General features: G+C 38.0%; 1 long non-coding RNA gene across 1 annotated transcript; it reads left to right on the top strand.

Annotated features, from left to right (window-relative positions):
- Positions 1–636: 636 nt before the first annotated feature.
- LOC132875940 (uncharacterized) lies at positions 637–6,699 on the top strand. The gene is made up of 2 exons (XR_009651896.1): positions 637–890; positions 3,295–6,699. It is a non-coding gene; the product is annotated as an uncharacterized LOC132875940 (long non-coding RNA).
- The last annotated feature ends 398 nt before the right edge of the window (positions 6,700–7,097 follow it).

Below are 7,097 nucleotides of genomic sequence, written 5' to 3' on the forward strand. Positions count from 1 at the left end.
GCTGTGTAATGTATCTTTAATTGTTTTAGCATTTATATAAGGCATTACTGGATATGCACAAAATAATGAAACAACAAATCAGTACTCTGGACATGAACAGTCAGAACTGTGTTCCTGGTGTGCATGTCAAGCCTTTGGTCAATCAAACCTGTATAACAAACTTCCAAAATCCTTATTTCCCTTATAAAATCCTTATAAGATGCAAATTAAATGATTTACCTAAAATTTGAATGATAATTAACAATGATATATCCCAGGTACTTTTTATTCAATAAACTTTAAGAATGAATACAAGCTTCAATGTTTGACAAAAAAACCACAAAGTGTAAATGTTATGTGCTCTTTTATCATTGTGGGAATTGATTATAGCTCTAAATAAATATTGAAGTTTTTTTTTGTTAAAAAGAATCCGTATAACTTTTATTTGTACGCCCGTATACTATGTTTATTGAATCAAATCCGTATAAAATACGGACATTCTGTATATTGTACATTTTAATCTTAACGAAAGCTTCACTGAATCGATTCTTTAGAACAAACTCGCATGCGTGTGAATCAATTTACTTGATTCACTCTTGATTCTTGACTCAGAAACTACGGAAACCTTATTTGTATTCCTGTTTTCAAATTGTAAACAATAATCACACTCTCATGCTGCATGAAATTAAAGTATGAACTTTCCTTAACCCATTACGTGTGCATGAACTCAACAAATGCAGTCCATGCGTCTGTATCGATTCGCTCGATCGAGTCATTTTATGTTTCGTCCCGAAGAAGATCCAAATCGTTTGTGAATCTCATCACTGTTAGAAATCCAAGAGAAGAGATCCTCTTCCCTTAACATCATCAGAGGAAAAATCTGCTTCTTAATCAATTAGTTTCAGCGTTTGGTGAGTAGATCATCTGTATTTTATTTTATATTCATTGTGTGTTGATAGGGGCGGCACGGTGGTGTAGTGGTTAGCGCTGTCACCTCACAGCAAGAAGGTCCTGCGTTCGAGCCCCGGGGCCGGCGAGGGCCTTTCTGTGTGGATTTTGCATGTTCTCCCCGTGTCTGCGTGGGTTTCCTCCGGGTGCTCCGGTTTCCCCCACAGTCCAAAGACATGCAGGTTAGGTTAACTGGTGACTCTAAATTGACCGTAGGTGTGAATGGTTGTCTGTGTCTATGTGTCAGCCCTGTGATGACCTGGCGACTTGTCCAGGGTGTACCCCGCCTTTCGCCCGTAGTCAGCTGGGATAGGCTCCAGCTTGCCTGCGACCCTGTAGAAGGATAAAGCGGCTAGAGATAATGAGATGAGATGTGTGTTGATAGTCCGAAACTTGTAACTGGAAGGTTATCAGGAAAGTCACGAGTGGTCTGTGAGGTGATCTCTGAACAGGTCCCTGAGCACTCTACAAGACTATTAATGCGTTTTAATAATTAATAGTGCAGCTATTAATACAGTTTCATGTCTAGATCTTATAAATGATGAATACGAAGTTTTCAAAATTATGAGAACTCCAGTTCCCATGATGCTTGTGAACTGGGCATGCGCACTGGATAAAAGAAAAAACACCTCTTTAGGGCAAAACTCTCGTCTCATCAGATTTGGGCAGTAATTCTATGCGTTCAGACCTTAAATAATGAAATAACTGTACAAGCAAATACAACACAAAAAACATTTTTAAAACATTCACTTAAATTAACCAGACATGGTAAAACAGAAGAAATATATTTAAGGCTTAGAGTTTGATTAATTCAGCCAAATCAAATATCACTTTCAGATTTGAAGATATTTATTAGGAATCACTTTTAAAATATTGAGTATTATACCACTTCCTGTTTAAAGGCATAATAAAAGGCATCAAATATATTTACCCTACGTGTGAATGGAAATGCCGAAAAGTTTAATGTTTAACCTAATGTTTAATGTTGATCTAAAACATTTTAAAACTGATCGTGTAGTGGTCTAGTGGTTAGGATTCGGCGCTCTCACTGCTGCTGGTGTAGTGGTATTTTTATTAATCATATGTAATTCTAACCTTTAAATATCCTATATACTCCTGTTTCTAACGTGTTTTAGCGAAATGTGGACTTGTCTTGTCTGGGAAGCATGCAATTAGTTCAACAGCGAGCTAACCCGCTTTTTACTTCATTTTTGACATTTTTTGAATAATTGTCGTCCTATTATAAATATAATATTTTTGAATAATTGTTCCGTCTCTATAGTCTCTCTGTCTCTTTCTCAGTCAACATTGAGATAAGGGCTCACAGACTGTTACAGATAGCTATAATATAAAAAAATAACTCATGCAAGAACAGCAGGCAAGGACAGCCACAGAAATCTGCAATGGGCAGAGAAAATCATTATTTTTGGCACTTTCTCACAATAATAAATTTAATAAGTAATCTCTTTATATTACTAGGTAAATTCCATATACATAAAGTCAAAATGTCCAAGACAGACAACCAATTCTCATTAATACTGTTAATTGAATTAAAAATGTATTTTCAGTCTCTGTCACATATCGAATCCAACAAAGAGTGCTTATCAGCTATTCAATTTTATTCAAATTACATTCAGTGAAATTGTTTGTCATTTCAATTTGCCCTGTTTTTTTATCTCCTTTTCTTTCTTTAAACTTATTGCTACTTATGAGGCTAAGCTTAAACATGTTCCTCCTAATTTCGAACTATTGATATGAAATGCTCTGATTAACTGCTTGCTGAGTTTTAAACCTCCATACTTTTGCCTTTAAAAACCACAGAGGATATGGAATGGATAGGCTTTTAATGTATTTAGTTAACCATAATTTTTTTCAGCAAGAAACAGAGTTAACAAACATTTATTTGAATAACTTTTTGTTTATAAATCGGAGACTTGGGTTTATCTTTGTTTAACCATTAAGAAAAAACTTCATAAATTATCATGATTATGATACATTGGCTTGTATAAGTATTCATTGTCCTTGAACCTTTCCGCATTTTGTTGCACTGCAACCTGGAACTTAAATTGACATGAAACTACACAGAATATGATTTAATAAGCAGTACCTCTCTCTCTGGATGTCATCCTACAGTCTCTTCTTGAGCAAGGCGTGGTGAGACACTTTACACAAGATTTACGTAAGATTAATGAATTGATTGTTTCTTCTGTAATATCACAGGTTCCTGCCATTAATGATCTCTGTTCTGCCTTTTTTTTCACACACATGAGGAGATAGCGTTTGGACTCAAGGTTTCATTTGACTCTCCTGCTGTTTTTTTTTCAGCTGTAATTCATAATGTGCTCTGTGACCTTCTCCCTCCCTCAGGACTCTGTGGTCTGTGTGTTCTGGTATCTGCTGAGTCACCAGAAATCTGCCAAGACACTGACACTTGCGCCTGCTCCAACATCTGGCGCATAAGGGCTTTAAGGTTTCCAGAACCAAGCTGCAATATTGCATGGACACTTAAGTATTTGAACTTTTGAACTTTCTCAAGCTGTCATTCTAGCACTGATGTCTTTTCTGGGTCAGAAAATGGATCCCTGACTGCTCTTTCTCCGTTCTGCAATCTCTCATCATGATCCACTGCAACATCCTTTGACCTGGACTGACGCTATGGTGGTCGCTTATCACTCCCTCAGAAACACCCTTTGTTCCGCCCCTGGGTCACCTGCTCACTTCAAGCCCTTCCACCTCTATGCCTGTGAACACCGGGGCACAGCCTCTGGGGAGCATGAGGGGGGGAAATGCATCATTGTGCGTTTTTATCCAAAACATTAGACATTGTTGCTCAAGGCTTACCTGCGTGTCTAGGGGCTGTCTCCGCATGTGCTTTGATGGTTTTAGATGCGGAAAAATTGGTTTTGTCTTACCCACTGATCTTGCACTCGTCACATCAAGTTAAACAGGTGTTGCAAAATTTACAGACCCATTAAATTAATTTAATAGATAATTAAATTAACATATGACTATTTATTCTCTGTTCTACTAACAATCTCGAAATTTGTGTCACATCCTCTTTTGATAATGTAGGTCGCGCTCTCGCACGTCTCCTTAATTCTCGGGATGATACTTGGGATGACATTGATATTGTCTGTCTAAAAATCGTACATACTACTAGTATCAGGTCTGATCTCTCCTCCAGCCCTCTAGGGATGGGGGAAGTACTCTTTGTTTTGATGGTTCTTGTTCTATAATTTATGATATTTATCATACCTCCGTGGTTATTCTGTGTTCAATCAATATCAGCCTGATATTCTGCATGAGACATACGCTCTTTCTTTCTCATTTGATTTTTGTCATCTTGATTGTGGACAAATTCTCTAAATGGGTAGAAGTTTTTCCCTGTTCTCGAGAGAACACGAAGGTAGTTCACTCGTACTCTGGCAAAAGAAATAATACCTAGTTATAATAATAATAATGATACATTTTATTTATAAGTGCCTTTCAAGGTACCTAAGGACACTGGACAGTAAAAAAAAAGAAAACAAACAATAAAAGCAGAACAATAAAATAACAAAATAATAAGAAATCAATAATAAATATTGCTATAGTTATGGGGTTTCAAATGCCATAGACTCAGACAAGGGTACCCGTTTTACCTCAAAAGTCACACAAAACCTTTGTAAGTATCTCTAAACTAAACTGGTGTTTTCACATTCCTCAATCCTCTGGTATCGTAGAACGTACTAATCGAATATTGAAAGACAAATTAATTAAGGTCATGCAGGACACAGGTTTGGTTCTGTAATCCATAATTCATTCTGGCTGAAATTCGTGTGACACCAAAAAATTATTTTTGGAAATAAAGTTCTCCCCTGGAAGAAGGGAACTCTGGCTCTGGGTACCTCTGATTTGAAAATGCATATGGATGAGTATTCTGCAGCCCTTATAGATAGGTTGCATAAAATTTGTGCCAAGGTCAATAATACAATATTATCTCCACCACACACCCCTTTCACGTGGGAGACAAGTGCTGGTGTGATTTTTTTTAAAGTAATGATTTGGACAATTGGGAAAACAATATAATGGGCCTGCAGACATAGTCGTCATTACTTTTGCTGCTGTTTTAACTGATCTTTTTCCACAGTGGATCCATGCCACTCGATTGAAGAAGGCTCCATAACAAAGTTGTGTTACAATGACAAGTTTGCTGCTATTAACGTTTTTTTGCATCCCTATCTAGTCTCCCTCTGTCCAGTTTTCTCTCTCTCTGTCTCTCTATTTCTGAGCTCTACACAGATTTGATTGAGAATCCTCAAGACGTTGTGAACAAAGAGGGGAAGAGATCTTGCGCCCCGTTTGGAACCAATCATCCTCACTACAACCATGACAGTCCTCATCACGGGTTTCGTGACTTCATTGTTGCTCGGGGCAGGGCTACCCGCCCGAGCCTTCGTGACTGCTACATCTTCGCTCGGGGCAGGGTTACCCGCCCGAGCCTTCTGGACCACTTCATTGCTCGGAGCAGGGTTACCCGCTCGAGCTGGACTTCATTGCTCGGAGCAGGGTTACCCGCTCGAGCTGGACTTCGAGACAACATCTTCTGGACTAACTTCGCTAACTGGACTGCACAAGCGCACACCACACGAATGTGTTATGTCTTTCATCTGATGCCGTTTTCTACTGTTATTACACATCTCCATGCTCTGAAACTCTGTATTCTTACAGGACTCTGTTCTCACTATAGGTCGATATGCCTTCTAATTTCATTTTTCCTCACTGTTTTAGAACAAATTACTCTGAAGGAAGTAGCGTGTATTTGGGAATTAAGAGGTTTTAAGTTTCTCTAAGCTCCGGTGAGGTGGGACGAGGGCTGATCGGGCATGCCCGCCCTCTGAGCACCAATATACGTCAAGAAGGGCAAAGATTAACTCAAGATTAATTCTCGATGTAATCACATATATGATCATGAGGTGATAATATATGGTCCTAGGATTTGATAATAGTGATACTATTATCAAAGGGGGGATTGTTAGGTTTATATAAGTATTATTCTTGACCAAGAAGGCAGTAATTTATTAAAATGGTGACAAAATTAAGGATAAACTTAAGGTTCAGTTAAAAATGACCTTCTGTCTCGGCTGGACATTGTTTGGGAACATTTTGTTTATGAAATGTGTATTTTTGATCAGAGATGTGTCTGAATGACACCAAGGTCTGTTTTGATGTCAGATCGACCTACACACACTTTAATGTTGGATGTAATGGTAGCCTTATTGCTGAACAAAGAGTTAAGACTTTATATTTTAAGATCCTTTATTATTTTGGACTATTGCATATACTGTGGCAGTGATTTTAAACTGTTCCTGTGTAGCCTGACCTTCGGAGAACAACACTTCTTTGTTAGACCAAACATAGTCTTTGTTTAAAACATTGTCGTAAAAACATCTCGCGCGCTTTGACGTGCGTAAATGAAATTGCTGAATTGCTGAAATATTATTTTGCTTATGATTGAAGGTTTCATTCACACACACACACACACACACACACATACATATGGAATTAAGATGTGATTTGCTGACCTAGCACATAGACACAGATATCAAAATGATGTCACTCACTCACACCCTCCCATAGACACACACACACACCCCTCTCTGAGGTCACATACAAACACACACACACATTTGACAGACACAATAGCCGTTTGGAGAGATGATTTGTTATAAAAGGTGTTTGTAATCTTTCATCTTTGGCGAGAATACTGTGAATAAACAGTAGTTAAACCGATCTCTGGTTCTCTGTTTTTTTGTGGTGTTCCGTCCCAGAATTCTGCAGGTGGTACGAGGGCGGGGGTCCCGAGAAATAAGTTGACCGATTGACCTTCTAACTGGGTTGAACTTAACAACCCTTTTCTCTCTCTCTGTCTCTCTATTTCTGAGCTCTACACAGATTTGACTGAGAATCCTCAAGACGTTGTGAACAAAGAGGGGAAGAGATCATTGCATTTATACTTCTACTTGAGTAAAAAATGGTAATACTTTTGACACCTCTGGAATTGACCAAACCTTTCATAAAGGTAAGCATAAAAATAGTTTGCTTTGGTGAGACTGGCATATTCAATTTGTATAAATATAGTTACACATCACTCCTCATGCATAAAGAAGTTTATTGTCATTTGCAAAAAA

Source organism: Neoarius graeffei, chromosome 28 (genome assembly GCF_027579695.1).
Source record: "Neoarius graeffei isolate fNeoGra1 chromosome 28, fNeoGra1.pri, whole genome shotgun sequence".
NCBI classification, from domain to species: Eukaryota; Metazoa; Chordata; class Actinopteri; order Siluriformes; family Ariidae; genus Neoarius; species Neoarius graeffei.